We start from the raw sequence: 27,714 nt of genomic DNA, 5'->3' as shown, positions 1-27,714 counted from the left end.
ACCAAGGATAGTAATTGCGTCCGACACGTTATAGACCATAATCAAAAGCATGTCACGGGACATTGCCTTAAACAGTTGCTTGTTCAACGCTTTCCTTTACAACCGGACGGTAGTTTGCCGAAAGGTAATATACGGGACAAGTAAACTGGACGTGTTGCTTTCCAAATACAAGGTTAGCAAGTTTGTGACACAAAACCGCAAGTTTGAGCTAAAATTTTCAAATCTGAAACCCACCAAACCCACAAAAATACTTTGCAAACACCGGTAAAGGGTTATCCCAGAAAACTTATCTAGGAAAAAAAAAAACTAGATTTCAAAAGATCAAATGTTTTCATAAAGATCCAATTTCCTTAATGGATCTAAATTTTTATAGTCATGTGGGACTGTAAACCATATCGTTACTACCATTGTTTATACCGCCGTATAGAAATCACTGATGTACAAAGTGTGAAGAATAAAGAAGTGATTCTAGTATTTCAAGACAATATTGCTTGAGGACAAGCAACGCTCAAGTGTGGGAATATTTGATAATGCTAAAAACGAACATATATTTCATAGCATTATTCCTCAAGAAAGACAAGCTTTTAGTTGCAATTGTTCTATTTACAAGAGATATTCGTTTAAATAATAAAAGGTGAAGACAAAAGACAGATTCGACGAATTGAAGACGCAAACGACCAAAAAGCTCAAAAGAACAAAAGACAATCAAAAAGGTTCCAATTATTGATAAGAAACGTCTCGAAATTACAAGAGTACAAGATTCAAAACGCAAAGTACAAAATATAAAATTGTACGCGAGGACGTTCGAAAATCCGGAACCGGGACCAGAGTCAACTCTTAACGCTCGACGCAACGGACTAAAAATTACAAGTTAACTATGTATATAAATATGATATAATATATAATTAATTATATTAATTATATATATATTATATATATATATTAAAAACCGTCGGCAGAGAAAACTCCAAGGACTGAGCTGTAATTTCTATCTCCGCGACTCGCGGAGTTTGGAGAGGCTTTTGCCGCGAGTCGCGGAGCCCCAAATTTCACTTCTGGCTATAAAGCAAACCGAATTCTGATCAAATTTCATATTCTATTTCAATCTCTCTCTCAATATATACGTAATATATATATATATAATTTATATTTTAATTTTAATTTTAATCCTAATAATAAGGGTATGTTAGCGAATGTTGTAAGGGTGTAAGTCGAAATTCTGTCCGTGTAACGCTACGCTATTTTTAATCATTGTAAGTTATGTTCAACCTTTTTATATTAATGTCTCGTAGCTAAGTTATTATTATGCTTATTTAAAACGAAGTAATCATGATGTTGGGCTAATTACTAAAATTGGGTAATTGGGCTTTGTACCATAATTGGGGTTTGGACAAAAGAACGACACTTGTGGAAATTAGACTATGGGCTATTAATGGGCTTTATATTTGTTTAACTAAATGAAAGTTTGTTAATGTTAATATAAAGATTTACAATTGGGCGTCCCTATAAATTACCATATACACTCGATAGGACACGATGGGCGGGGTATTTATATGTACGAATAATCGTTCATTTAACCGGACACGGGAATGAATTAATAGCCACTAGAATAATTAAAACAGGGGTGAAATTACATTCAAGGGTAATTGGTGTAATTGTTAACAAAGTAGTAAAACCTTGGTTTACACGCAGTCGATAACCTGGTGTATTCATTAAACAAAGTATTAAAACCTTGTTACAATTCGAATCCCCAATTAGTTGGAATATTTAACTTCGGGTATAAGGATAATTTGACGAGGACACTCGCACTTTATATTTATGACTGATGGACTGTTATGGACAAAAACCAGACGGACATATTAAATAATCCAGGACAAAGGACAATTAACCCATGGGCATAAAACTAAAATCAACACGTCAAACATCATGATTACGGAAGTTTAAATAAGCATAATTCTTTTATTTCATATTTAATTTCCTTTATTTTATATTTAATTGCACTTCTAATTATCGCACTTTTATTTATTGTTATTTAATCGCACTTTTAATTATCGTACTTTTTAATTATCGCAATTTTATTTTATCGCATTTTTATTATTGGCAATTTCATTATCGTTATTTACTTTACGCTTTAATTTAAGTCTTGTATTTATTTAATATTTTACATTAGGTTTTAACTGCGACTAAAGTTTTAAAATCGACAAACCGGTCATTAAACGGTAAAAACCCCCCTTTATAATAATAATATTACTTATATATATATTTGTATTTTTATAAAAGTGAACTAATATAGCGTTGAGCTTTGTTTAAAGATTTCCCTGTGGAACGAACCGGACTTACTAAAAACTACACTACTGTACGATTAGGTACACTGCCTATAAGTGTTGTAGCAAGGTTTAAGTATATCCATTCTATAAATAAATTAAAACTTGTGTAATTTGTAACGTATTTCGTAGTAAAATATAGTACTATCACGTACCCCCACGCTACCACACCAACCTTCATATGTGTATAGACTACCGCGATTTGAATAAGAAAATGATGAGTCTAGGTGCTCCGGTTTTTATTTGTAAAGAAGAATGATGGGTCGTTTCGTATGTATATAGACTACCGCGATTTGAACAAGAGAACAATAAATAATAAGTACCCGTTGCAAAGAATAGATGACTTATTTGACCAGTTACAGGGTGCTTCTTACTTTTCAAAGATCGATTTACAATCAGGGTATCATCAGGTACGAGTTGCAGAGACTGACATACTAAAAACAACATTTAGAACGAGATATGGTCATTATGAATTTCTGGTTATGACATTTGGTTTAACGAACGCGCCAACAGTATTTATGGATCTAATGAACAGAGTGTACCAGCAGTACCTCAATAAGTATTTGATAGTCTTTATAGATGACCTTTTAATGTACTCAAAAATAGAAAGTGATCATGCTAAACATCTAAGGTTAGTATTAGAATTGCTGAAACAAGAATAGTTGTACGTGAAATACTCCAAGTGTGAATTCTGGTTGCAGGAAGTGCAGTTTATGGGTCACGTAGTATGTGAACAAGGTATTAACGTGGATCAGTCTAAGATAGAGCCAGTAATGAATTGACACTCACTGAAAACTCTGACAGAAACAAAAAGTCATCTGGGTTTAGCAAGTTATTACCGTAGATTTATCAAAGATTTTTTGAAATAGCGAGTTTGTGGTTTATAGTGATGTGTCACACGCTGGCTTGGGTTATGTTTTGATGCAGAGATATAGGGTTAGAGCTTACGCTTCACGAAAATGAAAATACCATGAGTGAAATTACCCTACTCATGATATGGAATTAGCAGCAGTTTTTTTTGCCTTAAAACTCTGGAGACACTACTTACATAGGACGCATTGTGAGATATATACAGATCATAAGAGCCTTCAGTATATCTTTTCACATAAAGAGTTGAATATGCGCCAACGTCGATGGCAAGAACTGATTAAGTATTATGACTGTTATATCAAATATCATCCGGGTAAAGCAAATGTGGTCGCTGATGCGTTAAGTTGCAAGAAAACAGTTGATTACAATTTATAAGAACTGAGATTTTTTCAGATCTAATTGATCGATTGAAATCTGTTCAACTTTAGCTTTGAATGATGAAAATTTAAAGGCTGAGCAAATGACCAAACAAAATTTTGGCTTAAGCAATGACTCTAGAGGATTAAAGACTTATAATGATCGAATAGGGTACCTTTGCTTGGAGATTTGAGGGATTTGAACCTTACATAAGCACATAAATCTAGATTGACAGTACATCCGGGTGTACAAAGATGTATAGATATTTGAAAATTTTGTATTTGTGGCCGACAATGAAGACAGATGTTGCTAGTTTTGTCAAAAAATGCCATATTTGTGCCGAAGTCAAAGTAGAACACCAGAAACCAGGTGGGTCCTTACAACAATTAGAAATTCTTGAATGAAAATGGGAGCATATTACGATGGATTTTGTAAACAAATTACCTCAAACCCAGAAAGGACACGACATGATCTGGGTGATAGTGGATCGTCTGACAAAGAGCGCCCACTCTTTAGCTACTCGCGAAATAGCTTCTTTGAGTGATTTGGCACATTTGTACTTGAAAGAGATTATCAGCAGACATGGTGTACAGTATGTTATCATTTCTGACAAAGATTCTAGATTTGTATCGAACTTCGCCAGCCATCTATCTAGCTTCGTGAGAGGTGATAACGGCCAAATTATACATATTTGTATACACAGTTATAAGTTTATCTTACCATTTAAACGTCAAATTAAACATCTTTATGTCTAAAAGTTATAAATTCTTGAAAAACATACTTTTAATGCGTTTTGTTGAGAAAATGTGATTAACAGGATAAAAATGAAAAAAAAATTGCAGTTTTAGCAGCCGGCTAAGTGCACACAAGCTGCCGGCTAGAAGAAGTTCCAGAATATTCTAGAATAAACGTGGGAAACAAGCTGAATAAAGAGCAGCCGGCTAAGGGTTGTGAGCCGCCGGCTAGGTAACCAGTTACTTGTACGTAAAGCCGAAGTTAAATATAAGATTGGAAAAGATTTACCTTGATCCGGAAGCAAATGTGCCACCGGCTTAAGTTATGTAAGCCGCCGGCTAGAAGGGATAAAAAAGGAATAAACTTAGGCGTTATGCTCAAGTTATACGTACGGATCAATCCAAATACATTCGAGCCGCCGGCTTAGGTAACTCGAGCCGCTAGCTTAACTTGTTAATTTTGTCTTATTCGAATTAGAAACTTGTTTTACTGACAGGTCTTAAGCTTAATTAAATTACCACTTTTAAATAAACCCGAGTTAATCCTTGTCATTTGATAATTGCTAGCTAATCACATTAATAAGTAAGACTGACATAAAAGGTAGGGTTAAGGTAATGGCGAGGGTTATAGCTAATAACTATAATCAATTGTTTGATTAATCACATTAAACTATCTATTAGGTCTTGAGCCTTAAGTTAATTCAAGTATCTTGTCTAAGGATAGCCTGATCAATTAGACTTAGGTTAAGAGATTCAAAGGTCAAAAAGTAATCTGAACATAGTTAAGTTTTATCTAAATGCAATCTGAAACAAGGTATGAAAAGTTCAAGAATGTGTCCGCTATTATTATGGTTGCTTCTTAATTTATTAGTTTGTTATCGTTAATTTTATTAGTCATTTTTATTGTTATTTATTTTAAAAGCAAATTGTTGCCACCAATCTCTTGGGACGTTACCTAACTTCCTCTTACTATATTACACTTGACTGGGTTTTGTTACTCGTTAGGGTGCTCTAGTAATTAAGTATTTAAGATAACTAAAATTTAAAAGTTAAAATCAAACGTTCACATTTCTCACACGCACACTTTTGCACATCAACTTTTTGGTGCCGCTTTCGGGGAGTGGTGTTCAAAATTTGTTTAAAATTTAAAAATTTTAAGAATGACTAATTCAAAACTCACTCTCGCAGAACATTTAAAAGCTTCTATAAAAATTTACGGAAATCCTATAATAACACCTAAAATAGAAACTGATTTTGCCATTAAGAAACAAATAATTGATTTAATCAGATAAGAATGTCAATTCACGGTTAATATTCAAGAAGATGCTTATCAACGAACCTTCACCGAAATCTGTACCTTATTCAATATCAGTGCAATTGACAACAATTCCATTTGTCTCCTACTTTTCCTTGGACACTCAAGAAAGAGGCTAAAGAATGGTTTAACCAACTCCCAAAAGGAAAATCTCCTATAGGGACCAAATGGTAAATAAATTCTTAAAACGATTCTTTCCTCTTTCTAAAGTAATGAGGTTACAAAATGAAATAACTCAATTTAAACAATCTCCCTCGAAAATGTTGTATGACGCTTGGTCTAGGTATAAGAAGTTAATTAAGTCATGTCCTCAACATAACTTAGATGACTTTCAAAGAGTCATACATTTCTATAAAAACGTTACCATTTCGACTCATAAAGAGATTGATGCTGTCTCTGGTGTGGTTCTGCCCTTTGCAAAACCGCTGAGGAGGTGCATCAATTGATCTCTGATTTTGCTATTCAATCTCACAATTTGTATCAAATAGATACTCAACAAGCCTCCCGAATTGATTCTAAGGATTCTATCGAAACCTTACAAAATAAATAAAGACTCTTGAAGAGAAACTTAAGAGCTTAAAAGAAGCCAAACAGGTTCTAGCCATGGAACAAGAAACTACCTACATTAATCTTGAAGTAGTAAAACCAGAAACAATTAGAGCAATGCGAATTTTCATGAAAAACCAATCCGAATTAAACCAAGCCATTCTGTACCAAATCCATAATCTATCTAATACTCATCAAACCCTGATCTTAAATTTAGAAAAATATATGGGTATTCTATCTCAACAACTATCTGTTATAGAATTCGGAATGTTACCTTCTAATACATTAGAAAATCCTAGCGGAAGTCAAGAACTTTGTGCTATAATAACAGGAAGTGGAAAGAAAACAAAGGACCCGATTACACCATAGGATGAGGAAAACATAGAACCACCAAAGGAAATTAGTGTACCGCTTAAAGAATCCCCGTCTACTAGGATCGAGAAGCCTCTAGAACCCGTTTCATACCCTCAACAGTTAAAAAAGGATAAACAAAAGGAAGGTCTGGAAAACTTTGCCAACTTTTTAAATCAAATAAATGTCAATATTGTGATGACCCAGAAATTTCCAACCAAATTTAAACTTAATCTTTATATGAGTTCGACACGATAAGCAAAGTCTGTTAGGTTGAGTCTCAAAAATTTTGAACTGTTATCATATATGCAAATACCCTTCGACTATTCTCGACGATTCACGAACCACTATTTGTAAAAGGGATATATATATATATATATTAATTATTATAAATTAGAATATTATATGAGTTAATTAATTATGTAAATAAAATAATATATGATTTTATTATTAAATTAAATTTATGTATATATGTAAAGTATATTAACTATACATATATGGTTTCAAATTTATTTAGTAAACTATAATAACACTCCATGAGAACTATCGGTATAAGAGTTCAGATAAGATTAACTGGATTCACGGTTGATTAAATTATTATTATTATTATGATTATTGTAATATTATTATTAAAATCACATGGTAGATTCGATTGATTTAAAGTTGGATATCACTGTGCTTAATTTCCTTTTGATGTCCTTTATTGAAGTTGTTACACGTCCATTCTCAATTGATTTATGAATGGAAATTTCTGTATTCAATTTCCAATTAGTCACATGGGTATTATTATTATAATTATTATTATAATTATATTTTCACTTACTTTTGGTTTTCCTGTCTCATTCGTGATATTACTAATTGATTGCAAGTAATTAGTTAATTATTATTGCACCCACTTGCTTTTGTTAATTGATTTACACATATGTGTAGAGACATCACCACACTTGCTTCCTATTTTCACTTCTTCTTCTTTGTTACTTCCTTTCTCCTACTATCTAACTGCTCTTTATGTTTGTTGATTAAACCATTAACCACGATCATCAACTCAAATAATCACCCTACAATCATGAACCCCATTTGGTTGTTTGCTGTGCAAAATCGAACCTAAAACTCACTTTGATCAATTTATCATAAGATAAGGTTATGTATAAATGCGAGATACGTATAGAGATGGGATTCAGGATACATAATCCACCACACCATCGACCCATAATCCGCCATCTCTACCCCACTCACCATCACTCCTGGCAACCTACAACCTCCTAATCACCCACACCACAACAATAATCGGGAACCACCTCAATCACATCTTCTTCATCACTTGGAACTCCACCTGCTCGAACCCACTCACTAACATCATCCTAAAACCTTTTGTAACTGCTCCTATATTCAATTTTACTTGGAATAACCACCATTGTGAATTCACCATCGACAACCACCACCAACATCAATTTTTTCTTCTTTTCTTTGGTTCCCTTTAAGCAATCACCCACAGAAAGGCTCGATGCCTGACTTCATTCACAATGTGCAATATATGCAACTTGATCTTAACTAACCTACAGATAAATTTGGGAGGTATATCTTCCTATTTTGAATATAATATTTTCTGTATATTTTACTTATACTAAGTCATACTTGAACTAGTTGAATAACACAAATACGTGACTAATAAAAGCAAACCACCCCAACCTGCTTACGGTGTTCGAAGTGAAACAAAACCAAATCACCACTTTTCATTTTCTTTCTACTTCATGATCACCACAGCCCACTCATTGAAACTCGCTGCTATAAAACACCTCCTTTTGTGTATTGAAAATGCTACCACTGCGAGCTGTTACCTCCTGCTTCTGTTTCAACTCACGACCATTCCAAAACAACTCAGAAAAACTACAGCATATTACTGCTGCTACTGTATTCTTACGTATCTGTTTGATCAAATCACAACTCACTGCTATTCGATCACTTGTTAAACTTTTATTGATGATGCAGGTCCCTATCTGATTACTATAAAGTGAGTATTATGAGTTGTCTCCTTTATGAAAAAAAAAGAAGAAGATGGAGGGAAGTTAGGATAGGGACGTGTTTCTTTTTCCTTGGATCCTAAAATCCCACTTGCTTTAGGAAAATGGTTAAATTAAATACAATAACATAAAAAAATGATAATGGTTGCTGTGGGATCGAGACTAACAGGAAAGAAAAGAAATAATAATTTTTTTGAAGTTGGACCGTGATTTGTGGAGTTAGTAATCAGAACTGTTGGTCTGCCATGATTATTTTGGCCGAATACCATTTTAATTAGAATAAGATTTTGATCTAATGATGAGACCAAAAATCGATTATGATGATAATGAAGGTAATGATCGTGAATGATGATAAAAGGATGATAGCGATTGATTAGGTTGTTTGATGATGATTAAGATGATGATGTTTGGAATGATAATGAATTAAAAACCATTTCCCTTGTTGCTTCCTATTTTTTTTTCTTTTCCTGTCGACAATTAAGCCTTACATTGATGGTCATGGGATTTTATTTTGGGCTTACTTAGATTCTGAAGTTGGGCCGAGAGCTTTTACTTGTTTTGGGTCGAATTTCATTCATGATCTGTTGGGCCGAAAAGAAAACAAAGGGGTAAATAAATTTCGGACATGATATATTTCAGAAAGTAACAATGGTTCAATGGTTAGGAGTGTTTATGTTAAACGAGAGGTCGTGGGTTCAAATCCGGGCTATGGCATTTATTTCTTTTTAAGCTGTTAAGGTAGTCTTCTCTTATTTTAATTATTATTATTATTATTATTATTAAAAGTATTATTAAAATTATCATTTTTCTATCATTATTATTAAAAGTATCATTTTTATCACTATTATTATTATTATTATTATTATTATTATTATTATTATTATTATTATTATTATTATTATTATTATTATTATTATTATTATTATTATTATTATTATTATTATTAATTATTATTATTATTATAGGATGAAACACCTTTTATCTACTATTATCAAAATTATTTTATCGAATAACTATTAGTTATATAAAATCATATTTATTACATATAATGTAACTGTATTAATATTTTTACAATAAATATTAACAAATGTAACTAATTAGATTATTAATGAAAAACATAACTAAAGTAACAATTAATACATTAATAATATATAAATTGTTCTATTACCATTATATGTGTTAATATATATATAAATGATATAGGTTCGTGAATCCGAGGCCAACCTTGCATTGTTCAGTTCCGTCGTATGCATATTTTTACTACAAAATATCGTATAGTGAGTTTCATTTGCTCCATTTTTAAATGCTTTTGCAATTTATATTTTTGGGACTGAGAATACATGCGCTACTTCTATAAATGTTTGACGAAATAGACATAAGTAATTGAACTACATTCTATGGTTGAATGACCGAAGCCGAATATGCCCCTTTTTGCTTGGTAACCTAAGAATTAATAAACTTGTCAACTAATTGACGCGAATCCTAAAGATAGATCTATTGGGCCCAACAAACCCCATCCGTTGTAGCGGATGCTTTAGTACTTCGATGTTTTTTTATCATGTCCGATGGATGTCCCGGAATGATGGGGATATTCTTATATGCATCTTGTTAATGTCGGTTACCAGGTGTTCAATCCATATGAATGCTTTTTATGCATGATGTTTATGAGAAATGGAAATATGAAATCTTGTGGTCTATTAAAATTATGAAATGATTATTTATGATAAACTAATGAACTCACCAATCTTTTGGTTGACACTTTAAAGCATGTTTATTCTCAGGTATGAAAGAAATCTTTCGCTGTGCATTTGCTCATTTTAGAGATATTACTTGGAGTCATTCATGACATATTTCAAAAGACGTTGCATTCGAGTCGTTGAGTTCATCAAGATTATTATTAAGTCAATTATAGTTGGATGTATTATGAAATGGTATGCATGCCGTCAACTTTTGATGTGATGAAAGTTTGTCTTTTAAAAATGAATGCAATGTTTGTAAAATGTAACATATATAGGTCAAATACCTCGCGATGTAACCAAATGTAATGTATTCGTCCAGATGGATTAGGACAGGTCGTTAGAGTTGGTATCAGAGCGGTGGTCTTAGCGAACCAGCTCTTGCATTAGTGTGTCTAACTGATAGTTGTTTAGATGCATTAGTGAGTCTGGACTTCGACCGTGTCTGCATGTCAAAAGTTTTTCTTATCATTTTGTGTCGAAAATTACCTACTTATCATCCTTAGGAAATTACCTGCTTATCATTCTTAGTCTAGAAATATCCTCCTACATTGATTGAATGATTAGTGTATAGACAAAACTCATATCTTAGCGTATCTGCTAATTCATATCTTAGCATATCTGTTACTGTAGACTTTGCCTGACATATTCCGTAAATTCCTCCGTAATCTACGAAATATTTTGTTCTTTATATATAGATATTCTATATAATTAGGATACCACCCGATAGCCGAAAATCATTTCATATCGGAAAACCCTTTACTCGATCGTACGAAATGGAACTCGCCACTAGTTCAAGTTCTTCGGAATCCGACAGCTATTCCGATATGAATTTCTACCTGAGCTCCAAAAGCAGTGTAACCAGAATGGTTCAACCAATTAGTCATCTATTCTGAATAAATTGAGGATGAGTTCATAGTCGACTTAATCAATGGAGACGAGAAGAAGGCGATCCCTTCCACCAACCGAATTCACCTCTTGGCGATGAACCTGAAACTCTTATCGGCGAACCCTATCCGAAACACCATTTTCAACCTCATTTCTAGAGTAGCTCGACACGATTATATTCTATCCACAATTCTAAACATTACTCATCCGCTCGTTTCAATCGACAATCATCCCGAAATAATGGAAGAAGTCAACCAGCTTCGCGCTCGAGTAATCGATTTGGAAAACTTGGTGCAAAACCTACCAGCTTCAGCAACAGCACCGGCAACACCAGTACCACCAATAACAACATCCGCAGCACAAGTCTCAACACTATACGCCTCAAACTCACAGTCTGTACCACCAGCATAACCACCATACTACATGATGTCCTACATCGATTATCTTCGTTCTACATGATGTCCTACATCATTTATCTTCGTTCGACATGGCGATTATGTAATCTCTAATGTTTTAGAGATTATATATTCTTGTTCTAACGGAAAATCAAATGAGTTTAATATCATATTGACTCATTAAATCCATGATTACATCTGAAGAAAATATATATGTATATATATTTTCATAAAGATTGTAATTAAAAATTCTTTTGTACAAACGGTTTATGGTGAAAATAATTTAACGGATAGGTAATGCCCGAGAAATATTTAAATTTCACATGGTTACACAGTACATTCTTCCAATCTGATTCAACAGTCATTTTCTATCCTACTTACATCCACATATATACGTATCCGTTCACCGCAGAATAATCATTTTCATTCAATTTCATAATTGGATTTTGACCTATCAGAATCCAACAAGTGGCATAATGAAGAAAACATTGGACAAAATAAAATTGGTTAGAAACAAACAAATTAATTATGAGAAATTTTGTTAAGAATCCACGCTAACTATTCCTAGCTAACTGTTCCTAGCTAACTGTTAATTCTGTATTACATTTTATTTATCGCAATTTAATTATCGCAATTTATTTTCGCAATTTAAATTCTCGTAATTTTATTTATCGTCATTTAATTTCTGTTATTTATTTTACGCACTTTAAATATCGGGACACATATACAATGTTTTGACATATCATATTGACGTCATCTATATATATTATTTGGAATAACCATAGACACTCTATATGCTGTAATGCTCGAGTTCGCTATACAGGGTTGAGGTTGATTCTTAAATAATATATATACTTTGAGTTGTGATCGAGTCTGAGACATGTATACAATGGGTTACGATACGTATTAATTAATTCGAATATTATATATATGAATTATTGAATTGCTAACTGTGGACTACCAACATTGGAAAATTAAAATGAATTAAAATATTGATTATAACATATGAAACTAAACAACTCTTCAAGTTTGCCACTTGATTTCATCTTAAACCTCATTTGTATCTTGACGATTACAATCTGCATTCAAACCTTTCATGATTCTTGAAAACACCTCAATTGAGAGAATGAACCAACCGCACTTCATCTACGGAAGAAATGATTGATGCACATAGTTATGCACCTGAAAAACCCTTGGAACCTGAGTAACCGTTTAACACGTAGTTATGCTAATTATTTTGGTGTTGTTATTACCGAAAATAACTTTGCAATCCCTTTCCAAATTAGCCAATTTTGTCACAGCTCCAGCAAATCAATTTCGACTTTTCATTCGAATAAACTCTATTATAAGTTTGTCTTTCGTCATCGTTATCGGGGAACCTTCATCACATTAGAAGTAAACTTACCAATAACTTCATTGATCTTTGACTTTCCGAAAAATCATTATATTCATTGAAACCCTATCATATACTCATCCGCGTTTTGTAACGATAATTGCCATACCAATTACCAGGAATCAGCAATCAGTATTTTGAAATCTCGCAGCATGTCTACATCAATAGTTATATGTATACATATAATATTTATCTCTTAGAATTATGATCTTCCATTCTGAAATTCTGAAAAGCACCCAATCTACGAATCAATACTCCAAATTTTGAAAATTTCTGATGAAGCAGCAAAAACTGTAAACGACCTTAACCATCGAAAGTATGATGATAAAGAATGGAATGTTGGAAACACTCAATGGAAAATTTGTATTGGAAAAATGGATTGAGCAAACCATGAAGGAGACTCTGAACAAACCACGAGAACTAAACTTGTACATAAAGAATCTTGATGATTCTATTTCTGATGAAATCTTTAGCAAATACCATACTCCTTAACCGCTCTAAATCATCATGAATGAATTTCTTCATCACAATTTGATTCTGAAATTCTAAGATATCATCGTATCTTTCTTTATTAATATCCTCAATATATCTGAAGATATCTTCCTAAATATTCTTCTCCGATATTAATTATCTCTCCGCTCTATCTGTGTTATATTATAAAAGAAACTATTTTAGTTTCTAAATTCTGAAACTTCGAGTTTAAAAATTGAATGTTAATGAAGTAGTGTTGGGAACTGAAGCATGAGTTAGTATAATATAATGACACTTGATCAATGTGATTATATTACAGTAAGTCATGCTGAGTTTCTAATTAAACATGATGATTACAGACCGTAACATCATCATGTGCCATGGTACACGACTCTTACATTCTACCTAATCCTCAAACATATCGAGAACATATCTTCCTAATAGTTCTATCTTTTCTCTTGAATTCTGGTAATTTAACCAATCAAGATTGTGCTATTACAATCTCTCTCTTAGAACGTTAGTCATGTTCGTTCGAAACTTCATACCTGCGAATTTTTGGACCATTATTCGCTTGACTTAAAGTCGGAAAGAGAAAACAAAAGTATGGAACTCCAAAATATAAAGGAAATGAAGAGGGTGGATTTATAGTGAAATACCCGACAGAGCAATCAAAACAGATGATTGCATTTAAAGCGGATCCTAATTTCCTTGATTTCCGAAGAATCAAATCTTATTACGAAGATTTTCTCCAAATCCCTTGAACTCTGGAAATCAATCCTATCTACATCAAAAGATATGACGAATCTGCATTTACTCATTTCATTTTTGTGATAACTTCACTCGTACTCTTCACAAAAATCAAATTGTTTTGTCTATATTACTCGCTGATGATAAAACTCTAATTTTCAGCTCGTATACGTCATGAAAACATAGTTATTGTCAGCCATGACGATCCCAATCAAATTTCGGGGACGAAATTTCTTTAACGGATAGGTACTGTAACGACCCAAAAATTTCCAACCAAATTTAAACTTAATCTTTATATGAGTTCGACACGATAAGCAAAGTCTGTTAGGTTGAGTCTCAAAAATTTTGAACTGTTATCATATATGCAAATACCCTTCGACTATTCTCGACGATTCACGAACTACTATTTGTAAATGGATATATATATATATATATATATATATATATATATATATATATATATATATATATATATATATATATATATATATATATATATATATATATATATATATTAATTATTATAAATTAAAATATTATATGAGTTAATTAATTATGTAAATAAAATAATATATGATTTTATTATTAAATTAAATTTATGTATATATGTAAAGTATATTAACTATACATATATGGTTTCAAATTTATTTAGTAAACCATAATAACACTCCATGAGAACTGTCAGTATAAGAGTTCAGATAAGATTAACTGGATTCACGGTTGATTAAATTATTATTATTATGATTATTGTAATATTATTATTAAAATCACATGGTAGATTCGATTGATTTAAAGTTGGATATCATTGTGCTTAATTTTCTTTTGATGTCCTTTGTTGAAGTTGTTACACGTCCATTCTCAATTGATTTATGAATGGAAATTTCTGTATTCAATTTCCAATTAGTCACATGGGTATTATTATTATAATTATTATTATTATTATTATAGGATGAAACACCTTTTATCTACTATTATCAAAATTATTTTATTGAATAACTATTAGTTATATAAAATCATATTTATTACATATAACGTACTGTATTAATATTTTTACAATAAATATTAATAAATGTAACTAATTAGATTATTAATGATAAACATAACTAAAGTAACAATTAATACATTAATAATATATAAATTGTTCGATTACCATTATATGTGTTAATATATATATATATATATAAATGATATAGGTTCGTAAATCCGAGGTCAACCTTGCATTGTTCAGTTCCGTCGTATGCATATTTTTACTACAAAATATCGTATAGTGAGTTTCATTTGCTCCCTTTTTAAATGCTTTTGCAATATATATTTTTGGGACTGAGAATACATGCGCTGCTTTTATAAATGTTTGATGAAATAGACACAAGTAATTGAACTAGATTCTATGGTTGAATGATAGAAGCCGAATATGTCCCTTTTTGCTTGGTAACCTAAGAATTAGTAAATCAGTCTACTAATTGACGCGAATCCTAAAGATAGATATATTGGGCCCAACAAACCCCATCCGTTGTAGCGGATGCTTTAGTACTTCGATGTTTTTTTATCTTGTACGATGGATGTCCCGGAATGATGGGGATATTCTTATATGTATCTTGTTAATGTCGGTTACCAGGTGTTCAATCCATATGAATGATTTTTATGCATGATGTTTATGAGAAATGGAAATTTGAAATCTTGTGGTCTATTAGAATTATGAAATGATTATTTATGATAAACTAATGAACTCACCAACCTTTTGGTTGACACTTTAAAGCATGTTTATTCTCAGGTATGAAAGAAATCTTCCACTGTGCATTTACTTATTTTAGAGATATTACTTGGAGTCATTCATGACATATTTCAAAAGACGTTGCATTCGAGTCGTTGAGTTCATCAAGATTATTATTAAGTCAATTATAGTTGGATGTATTATGAAATGGTATGCATGCCGTCAACTTTCGATGAGATGAAAGTTTGTCTTTTAAAAACGAATGCAATGTTTGTAAAATGTAACATATAGAGGTCAAATACCTTACGATGTAACCAAATGTAATGTATTCGTCCAGATGGATTAGGACGGGTCGTTAGAAATATCCCTCTCATAAATTTTTTAAGAGGAAATCCTCATTATGGAAGACACCTTAAGGCACTCCTATCAAACAAAGGAAAAGATGCTGAAAAATCCTCTAATTTTATAATAAAAGAATGCAAGGCTAGTTTTGAAAAATTAGATGTTCCTGAGAAATTAGGAGATTCTGGTAGTTTCATTGTCCCTTGTTCCTTTGAAGATTTCTCGGAATATAAATCACTCGCAGTTACTTATGCTACTATAAACTTAATGTCATATTCACTATACAAAAGACTAGGTCTAGGAGAACTAACTCCCACCAGAATGTCCATTTGTTTAGCTGCTAGTTCATTTAATTACCCCTTAGGGATAACAGAGGATATACATGTACAAATCGATAAATATATTTTCCCTGCTGACTTTGTGGTCTTAAAAATGAAAGAAAATAAAATTCATATCATTCTAGGATGCCCGTTCTTATGAACCGATGCTTTCGAATTCCAAATGAAAGATAATGCCTATAGTCTTGGTACCGATAATGATAAGGTCACTTTTAGTCATCAGCTTGAGTTGCACCTCACTTGTCCTTCCGTTAAGTATGTAGAAACATGCATTGAAGAAGAAGTTAGGAAACTATTATCAATAGATACCACATAATTTTCCTCTAATAATAAAAACCCTGATGGAGAATTTGAGGAACTAATGAATGAAGAATTTAATAAATTAATGAATAATGAAAAACCAGAACCTATAACCAATGAACTTAGAATCAAACATTCTCTCAAAGCTCCTCCCAAACTGGAATTAAAAGAACTTCCTCCTCACCTCAAATATGCTTTCTTAAAAGATAACTCTGAGCTTCCCGTAATCATATCTTCCAAGTTATCTGTTGACCAAAAAGAAAAGCTATCGATGGTTCTTAAATCTCATAAGAAAGTGATAGGTTGGAAAACTTCTGATATTCCTGGAATTGATCCCACATTTTGTACGCATAAAATCCTCCTTGAAACTTCAAAACCTGTTATTCAGAGACAAAGGCGTTTAAATCCTAATATGGATGACGTCATTAAAAAGAAGTCTTGAAATTATTAGATGCGCGGATGATCTACCAAATCTCTGATAGTCAATGGGTTAGTCCAGTTCAGTGTGTACCTAAGAAAGGTGGCACTACTATTGTTCTTAATGAAAACAACGAATTAATTCCTACTCGAACCATTACTGGATGGCGAGTATGTATAGACTATCATAAATTAAATGAAGCCACTCGAAAATATCACTTCCCACTTCCCTTTATCGATCAAATGATAGAAAAATTAGCGAGAAAAGAATATTACTGTTTCTTGGACGGATTTTCGGGATACTTTTGAATTCCAATTAACCCGAAGGACCAAGAGAAAACCACGTTCACTTGTCCTTTTGGTACATTTGCTTATCGAAGAATGCCTTTTGGGTTATGTAATGCCCCTGGTACTTTTTCAAAGATGTATGACAACAATATTTTACGACATGGTGGAGGACTTTATGGAAGTTTACATGGATGATTGTTCTGTTTTTGGAACTTCATTCAATTCATGCTTGTCCAATCTCGATAAAATGCTCGCTCATTGTGAAAAAACAAATCTTGTACTTAATTGGGAAAAACGCCACTTTATGGTAAAAGAAGGTATTGTTCTTGGCCACAAAATTTCTAATACAGGAATTGAGGTAGATAAAGCAAAAAATAAATGTCATCTCTAATTTACCTGAACCTACCAACATAAAAACTATTTACAGTTTTTTAGGACATGCAGGCTTTTATAGACGTTTTATAAAAGATTTTTCAAAAATTGTCCGTCCTATGACTAAACTCTTGGAGAAAGATGTTCCATTCGAATTTAATGACGATTGTAAAAAAGATTTCTCCATATTAAAGGATCAACTCACCAACGCACCTATTATTATATCACCTGACTGGTCTGAACCATTCAAACTCATGTGTGATGCTAGCAATTATGCAGTAGGGGCTGTGTTGGGTCAGCGAAAAGATAATCATTTTCGTCTAATTTATTATGCATGTAAAACCTTAAACACAGCTCAATTGAACTATACAACTACTGAAAAATAACTCTTAGCCGTAGTATTTGCCTTTGATAAAATTCGACCATGTTTAGTCATAAACAAAGTCAAAGTCTATACTGATCATTCTGCTCTTAGATACCCTTTTAATAAAGCTGACTCAAAATCCAGACTCTTGCATTGGATTCTTCTCCTACAAGAATTTAACATAGAAATCATAGATAACAAGGGGCAGAAAATCTGGCTGCTGATCATCTTTCACGATTGGAAAATATGAATTTAGATGAGCTAAATGAGTCGGATATTCGTGATACTTTTCCTGATGAATTCTTAAGGATGATGTCTGATGAATCTTATCCTTGGTTTTCAGATTTTGCATATTACCTTGCCTCTAAGGAATTAAGGAAATATTTCACTTATCAACAAAAGAAAAAGTTCTTTTTCGATCTTAAACATTACTTCTGGGAAATTCCATACTTATTCTATGTAAGACCAGATCAGATTGCTTGCCGGTGTGTTCATGGAAAAGAGGCTAATGAAATCCTGCTACAGTGCCACCATAATGGTTCTGGAGGGCATTTTGGTCCAGATTACACGGCTCGTAAAGTTCTTGATGCTGGTTTCTATTGGCCGACTATATATAAGATGCTCATAAATTACTCCAAACTTGTGATGCATGTCAAAGAGGAGGGAATATCTCTAAACGTGATTAAATGCCTCAACAGATAATTGATGATGCAGCGGAGGGGTACAAAAATACTATTATTTTTAATGCAAAATATGGTACAAATTACACAAGTTTTATATATTTTATTTACAGATGGGATATACCTAAACTCTGCTACACACTATAGGCAGTGTACCTAATCGTAGAGTAGTGTAGTTTTTAGTAAGTTCGGTTTGTTCCACAGAGAGCTGGTTGATTACGTACTATATTTTTAACAACTATATTTATATAAATAAATAAATAAATAATATATATATATATATATATATATATATATATATATATATATATATATACATATAAGTGTTTATTATTATTATAAAAAAGGGTTTTTACAGTTTAATGACCGGTTTGTAGATTTTATATTTTAAGCGTAAAGATAAATGACAATAATTAAAGTGCGTAAAATAAATAACAATAAATAAATGACGATAAATAAAATAACAGTAAATAAAATTGTGATAGAATGTGAAATAAAAGAATTATGCTTATTTAAACTTCTGTAATCATGATGTTTGACGTTTTGATTTTAATTTATTACTCTGGGTTAATTGTCCTTTGTCCTGATTTATTTGATACGTCTATCTGGTTTTTATCCATAATAGTCCATCGGTCATAAATATAAAGTGCGAGTGTCCTCGTCAAATTACCCTTATACCCGAAGTCAAATATTCCAACTAATTAAGGATTTAAACTGTGACATAGTTATCACTTCTGTCAACAATTACACCAGTTATCACTGTATGTAATCCACCCCTATTTTGATTAGATATGAATATTAATTTACCCACTTGATCAGTTTGAATAATCAATTACCCAACCCGAATAATTAATTAAATGATTATAATAGATTCCGTATGAACGTCACTAAATAGGATAACCATAATCATTATTAATTATTAGGTTAATTAATTTGAAGATAGGTTCGACAGACTCCAATGAGTTCTCACTCGATTAGACAATACCCCCCATCTATTAATAATCAATAGTCCAATTTCCACAAGTGTCGGTCTTTTGCCCAAACCCTAATTATGGTCCAAAGTTCAATAACCCCGTCTTAATATTTAGTCCAACATCACGATTACTTCAGCTCAAATAAGCATAATAATAACTTAGTTATGAGACATTAATTTAAAAAGTTTGAACATAACTTAGAGTGATTATTTATAGCGTAGCGTTACACGGAAAGAGTTTCAACTTAAAACCCGTAAAACATTTCTTACAACAACCTTATTATTATTAACTTAAATTAAAATTATAAATATAAAATATAAATATAAATATAAACTGAGAGAGAGTGAGAGATCATAGAAGAATGTGTGTGTTACTCGTCCTAAAAATTGCTCAATTTATAGACCTGACCAGCTTCTGGCCCCCATGCCAACGCATGGTAAATGTGTTTCCTGGCCATGTGATCTCATGGCCAGCTGTCCCATCTCACATTGTCGATTAAAACGTGGGCGGCTTGATTTATTTATTATATAATATAATATATATAATTTTATATAATTATATATATATATATATTATATTGTATTCTTGTGCATAGTAGACTTGTAATTTTAGCTCCGTTGAGTCGTACGTTTTTTCTCGGTTTATGTCTCAGTTTCGGATTTTCGAACGTCTTTTTGTGTGCTTAGATATCTTGTACTTTGCGTTTCGCAACTTGTAATTCGTACAAAAATAATTTTCCTTAACTCCCAAAATCCGCGCAAGTCTTTATCTCACTTTTAGTGGCACTTTTTCAGCTTTAGTGGCACTTTTTCTTCAATTCTTTAATCTTCGTGCTTCGACTTCGCATTTATTTATTTAAATGATTACAACTTAAAAATAGAACAATTACAACTAAAAACTTTACATATTGGGATGATATTGCGACTAAATATATGTTCGTTTGGAGCAATATCAATAATTAACGTGTGTGAAATCTTTGATGTGTGGGCTATTGACTTCATGGGACCATTTCCATCCTCTCAAAAGAACACTTATATTCTCGTCGCTGTTGACTATGTATCTAAATGGGCGGAAGCAAAAGCTCTGCCCACTAATGATGCTCGTGTAGTAGTGGATTTTTTGAAAAAAATATCTTGTCGATTTGGTTTTCCTAACGCTTTAATAAGTGACCATGGAACCCAATTTGTAAATCAACTACTCGAAAAAGTTCTAAAAAGAGATGGTGTAAATCACCACTTATCTACCCCTTTATCATCCTCAGACTAGTGGTCAAGTTGAAAATACTAACCGCAGTTTAAGAATCCTCGAACAAACCATTGAGAATAATCCAAACATCTGGTCTCAAAAATTAGATGATGCTCTGTGGGCTTTTCGCACTGCATATAAGACACCTATAGGAACAACTCCTTCTAGGTTAGTCTACGAAAAAGCTAGTCATCTTCCTGTAGAAATTGAACATCGATCATATTGGGCATTAAAGCAATGTAATCTTGTTTTAAAAGAAGCAGTGAAAATAGACTTTTGTAATTAAATAAACTGGATGAATTTAGACTTTTCGGTTATGAAAATTCTTTGTCTTATAAAGAAAGAACTAAAAGATGGCATGATGCCCGTATTAAAAATATTAAAAGTTTTTAACCTGGAGATAGGGTTTTAATTTTTTAATCTAATTATAAATTTTCTCCTCAGAAATTACGTTCTAGATGGCAAGGACCTTACGAAGTAAAACGATCTTTTGAAACAGGATATGTTGAATTAATTAATAAAAGAGGAGAAGTTTTTAAAGTTAATGGAAATTAGTTGAAACTATATTTTGAAAAAGAAATTCCAAATGGAGGGGAAGAAATAACCCTCTTTTCTGAAAACTAATTGAAATATCCTTATAAATGTTTGTACATTTTTGTAAAAAAAATTTAGAAAGAGTTTATTTTGTTTTTATTTAAAAAAATTTTAAATTTCATTTTATTCTAAAAAATCAAAGCTGCCAGCTAGACATGCCTTAGCCCCCAGCTAGCACACATGATGCGACCGCTACCCAAGTGTCCCGCATTTACTGCCTTTGACCATTGAGCAACCGGCTTAGGTTCCCTAGCCGCCGGCTCAGCATGCCTGACGAGGGTAAAACCCTAAATTACTCTCTTGTTTTCTTTTACCCACTTTTCTTCTTCCAACTCTCTCATTTTTCTCTCAAAATTAGTAACTCATATATCAAATCTTCATCTATCATCACGCAATGGCTGCAAGAGGGGTAAGAATTCATCAATTCGCTTTTGATTTTAATTTTTCTACTTTAAATTTTCTATTCTATTTTGCGAAAATTTGGCAGAAAATTTCGAAACTGCCAACTAGACATTCCTAGCCGTCGGCTAGACATGAATTTCTGGAAAAAAAATTAGTGTTTTGTCGAATTCTCTTATTTCTGGAAAAATTGAAAAATCGATAGAAATCGCCGGCTAGCCTATCCTTAGCCGTCGGCTGAATTGAGTTTATCTCTAAACATTATATCTCCCGTTTTAGGTTTGATTTTACATTACTTGAAATAAGATTAACCTGTTTAAGTTCGTTGTTTTTGTTATTGCTGAAAATCCTTCGCCGCCGGCTTAGGTTCCTTAGCCGCCGGCTGAAACCCTAATTTTTCGGACAGTTCCCGTTAAAATTGATTTTTAAAATAGGTGCAGGTGATAAAAAAAAATTATAGAATTTTATGTTACTAAAATATAATTGATCATCTTGTGTAAAATAGCGAAGAGGTAGACATGAACAGGAAGAGTTTGTGATTGAGATCAATGGGAACCAATTGCATGAGTGGTTACGTTTCTCGCCTATGCATCCTAGGTTTAGGAACATGGTTGTTAGGCTTAAGAAAATTTTGTAGCAACACTTGTTAGCCGATTTACAGTTGATTGGACCCATTTGGTTCAAGCTGGTTTGATGCCAACTTATCGACAAAATCTACAGTCGAGTTATCATGTTGAGAATGATGATGGTTCATTTAGGGAGGTTGTGATGACTGAGTGGATGAATTTATTTGATATGGTTGAGCCTATTTATCCTGTGTTAACTCTGGAGTTGTTGGCTTCTGATGTTTGTGCTATAGGTGTTTTGGATCCCACTGAGGATAGGTTTTTTAGGTTTAGGCTGGGTGGTCAGGATAGGGCCATGAGTATGGTTGATTTAGCAGATGCTTTAGGGATCTATGGGGACTATGCCAGATAAGCTTGGTTTGTAGGATTCTTGTTGACTAGTTTTAGTCAGGGCATTCCATAGGTTGAGAGGCAGGTTATTTTCGACTATGAGGGGGCTTGGGAGCAGTTTGGGGACCCTCAGATTCCGTTTGTGGCAAGTCATGTTAGGGTGGCAAATGTTAGGGTTCCTTTCTTGTGATGTTTTCAACGATTGATCTCTCATTCTATTTGTCAGCGAAATGAGAATACGAAGAAGATTGTTCGGGCTGATTGTTGGTATTTGTATCAAATTATTCATGAGCGGGTTATGAACATTCCGTATTGTGTTGCTGCCTATTTAGGTGGTACGGCTAGGGGTACTAAGGTTAGTAGTGATTTGTATGGAGGCCATTTCGTGACACGTATAGCGCGTTGGTTGGGTATTCCGGTGGGTGGATTGATGACCTTTTAGGAGGTTACTGGTACGATTACGACTAGGCACTACATCGGTGCTAATGTGATTTACAGGACTCTGAGTGGAAGATATGCACCAGTACGAAACCCTGCTCTTGATTTTCAAGCACCTATAGTTCATGAGCAGGTAGCACCACCTCCACCACATGGAGCATCACAGCAGCCACAGGGGGATATGGTGCGATTGATAGAGATGATGACTAGGTTGGAAACTAACCAGGGTCATTATCATAGGGAGACATCATATGAGTTAGGTATGATGGATTATTCTATTCAATGGGGGTCCATAATGCTGAGAGGTTTTACGACCACTACCCTACCCAGGATGCTTCTCGATATACGTACCATACTCCACCACCACCGTATGACAATGATGTCCCTTTTTTGCCTATGCGCTATGATCGTGAGCATGCTATGTTTAAGATTACTACATCCCCTTACGTTTCTCCACCTGGTGATGATGATATAGATGATTAGTACTTTTATTTTAATACTTTTATTCGATATGGTTGTAATGATACAATTTACATTTCCTCGCACTCTATGATATGTAACCTACTAGTACTTTATGTTTATCTTTTCAGGATATTTATTTTCAGGATTATTCTAATGAGGACATTGCAAATCTTAAATGAGGGGTGGGGAAATATTCATTATTTCAAATAATAAGTTTAAAACGGAAAATTTTATAAAATAATATATAAACTGGCATATTTTTTTCAAAATTTCTTCTTCAAAAAGATATTTGCATTTACAATTAAATTACATGAATCATTTTTTATGAAGAAAATGCAAAGTTTATCTTTAAAGTTTACTTGAGGATAAGTAAAATCTTAAGTGTGGGGTATTTGATAACGCTCAAATTATACATATTTTTATACACATTTTCAGGCGTTATCTTACCATTAAAACGGCAAATTAAACACCGTTATTGTAACGACCCAACCCATATTTAAACCGGCCCGTAAATTTTTTTTGTTAATACATTAATATTTAGGTCCCAATTATGTTTCCGAAACATCTTTAACACAAATAATAAGTTCAATAAACTTTTAAAACATTTAATACATAGTTTAAATATCCGAAAGGGCGAACACGACCCGACTATTTTAATTTCCAACAAAACCGAGCATGGTGATTGGGGATACGCTACCCAATCCTAATCAATCCAAAAGCACTTCTTCTAAAGCAACCTAGCCAAGATCTCTAATCGCTACGCTTACCCGAGCCGCCATCACGCGAACCTATAAAAATAGCAACAACGAGAGGGTAAGCTAACGCTTAGTGAATGTAAAGATACTATACACATACATATGCATAAAATGGCTACGCATCACCAAGCATCAAGATAAACACATACCGGCTCCGCATGGTAAACAAACTACAAAAGAGCACATACATAAAGTAGCTACACGCTACGTAATCACCAAGCTAACGCCACAAGATGCTACAACACAACGATAAGTATATACGCGTATACAATAAATATAATCAACAACAACAACAATAAGGTTAACCCCTTAACCCAAACCACATGAAGGTTGGCCAAACTACCCGGACCTTAGTGAATTCGCACTACCCGAGATTCACCTCCTTCACCACTTCAACAACCGAGGTTAGCCGAACTACCCGAGCCTTAGTGAATTTCCACAACCCAAAATTCACCACCTCATTACCAAGATGATCGAACTACCCGAGTCATCATGAATCCGCGCTAACCGAGATGCATTTCCTCAAAAACAAATGCTAGCAACACATCGCCAAAAGGGTTATCCAAAACGCTAGCCAAATCACCACACCAAGGGTAAAACCCAAAACGCATAAGCGTATCACATGGACCCGAAGCACAAGAGGAGTCTATTCACTCACACCAACATAGAGTAAACCCAAGCAAGGGTCACTCTACACACACGCACCCATTTTACACATACACATGTGCATAGTAAATTTACACTCACCTTGAAATCTTGATGAAGTGCAATCAAATCCTGTAACTCGCTAATGGAACATACCTATTCCATTTATCACATAAACATCAATACAAACTCATTTGGACTCTCGACCCGCCCAAATGAACAATAAGTGCAATTCACGCCCATTTACACTTTAACGCTACACGAAGGTCCAAAACCAACAAGACTAATTCTTGCGTTCCCGAAATACCTAAAAGTACCAACTTTAGCAATCGAACGCATTTTGACTCGCTTGTTGCCCAAAAACCCGTTTTGACTCCTTATAGTCAAAATCTCACCATTTGCTAGTTTTGACTTTAAAACGCCATTAACTCAAGTTTATACTTTAACTTAACTCATTTTAAGTTTATAAACGTATTCAAAAAACAATCAAACCGAAATCACCAACAAACCCTAATTTTGACTCTATTCAAAATTAGTCAACTAAAAGTACACAAATGGCTTCCATTGCTTCAATAATCACTAAACACTAGTGATTACACTCATTTGTAAGCATTAAACTTGGTTAATTAGTTTACCAAACCAAAACCCGCCTTCAACACTTTTAAACCCGAATCCTAGTCATTATCTTCCATTAACAACTAGTGGGGTTCCATTTATGAACATACAATCAAAAGCCCTAAATTTGAATGATGAACACAAAAACGAATTTCAGAGTTAGAGCTTACCACTAGTATCACCTTGTAGCTAAGAACGAGGAGAATAAACTTGTCTCTTACGCTTTCGATCAAAACCCGCTTCTTCCTTTCCAAAAATCCCTTTGAATCAATTGGGGTTTGAAGTTTTGAGAGGAAAATGAGAAAGAAAAGGAAAAAGAAATGAAAGAAATGAAATGAATGGATGGGATTTAAGATCCCAATCTTACACACATGCGAAAAGACCAAAATTCCCTCACTTCCCTTTTAAAATTACGAAATCCGGAATCAGTTTGCCAGCATGGTCGCGCCACGACCTCCAATGTCCGTGCCGCGACATAAGTCGTGGTTTGGTGCCTGTTTGTCGAGCCTCCTGAACCTGAAACCAGTTAACTGCCGCGCTGCAGCTAAATCCCTCCACGCCACGACGAATAGCATGTTTTGACTATTTTTCGCGTACGAATACCCTTCCACTCGTACACGCTTGATTCTCTTCATTCACGAAACATACGAACACTTAGAACACATATATAACAACTCTTCGATCACTCTCGTACCCTTTACATACATGCATGCAACATAGATACATATATATCTCCATGCACATGTATATATATATATATATATATATATATATATATATATATATATATATATATTTATTTATTTATTTATTTATTTATTTATTTATCTCTCTATCAATATATATAAATAAATATATATATATATATATATATATATATATATATATATATATATACCTATATATACCTATATATATATATATATATATATACCTTTGTTAGCTTCGAGTCTAGGGCAAAAGTTTTGGGGTGTTACAACTCTCCCCCACTTAAATTCGATCACGTCCTCGTGATCCTAATCACTTAACCAATGCGAACCTACACGCTATGGTTCTCGAACAATCATTCCAATCCGACTTCCAACACATTTCTCGTTAACCCGAAGATTAAACCATTAACTAAATGCACACTTGCACGCATTTTGAGACGTGCAATACCCACCACATCCGAAGTTTATAACGATCACTTTAAATACGCGAGATTGCCACGTATTCTTCCAACTCCTCTAGGCAATTCTTCTCAAAGAGTCACCCTCAATAACTAAATCGTCAACCGCGATTTATTAAAATTCACAAATCCGAGCACAAGAACTTGCTCAATCCCTCACATCGGGAAACTCAACCAATCTCGTACCGAGATATCAACTCCTAGTGTACCATGACAAGTACATTAATAGTAACAACTACATACCACAATAAGGTCAACACCCAAACCGGTGAAGACCGAAACGAAAGCGAATTCTAACGGATAACACTTACCACTTAACACCCTTTGTAGTGCGCAACACGACTAATACGCAACTACCCGCAAACATGTGAGCAAAATATGACTATTGCATCACAATTCACACCAAAATGGCCGAAACAACCCGAGCCTAAACACATATGGAGGATGGTCGAAACAACCCGAACCTTAGTGAATTCGCAACAACCCGAAATTCACCAACCCAA

At 33.3% G+C, this 27,714-nt stretch overlaps 1 pseudogene; it reads left to right on the top strand.

Annotated features, from left to right (window-relative positions):
* The window catches only part of LOC139841942 (uncharacterized), a 178,320-nt pseudogene that overhangs the window by 57,907 nt on the left and 92,699 nt on the right, over positions 1-27,714 (top strand).

The sequence above is a fragment of the Rutidosis leptorrhynchoides genome, chromosome 4 (assembly GCF_046630445.1).
Source record: "Rutidosis leptorrhynchoides isolate AG116_Rl617_1_P2 chromosome 4, CSIRO_AGI_Rlap_v1, whole genome shotgun sequence".
Classification (NCBI taxonomy): Eukaryota; Viridiplantae; Streptophyta; class Magnoliopsida; order Asterales; family Asteraceae; genus Rutidosis; species Rutidosis leptorrhynchoides.
The sequence above is the reverse complement of the archived record's forward strand: the minus strand, read 5'-3'. Positions and strand labels throughout refer to the sequence as shown.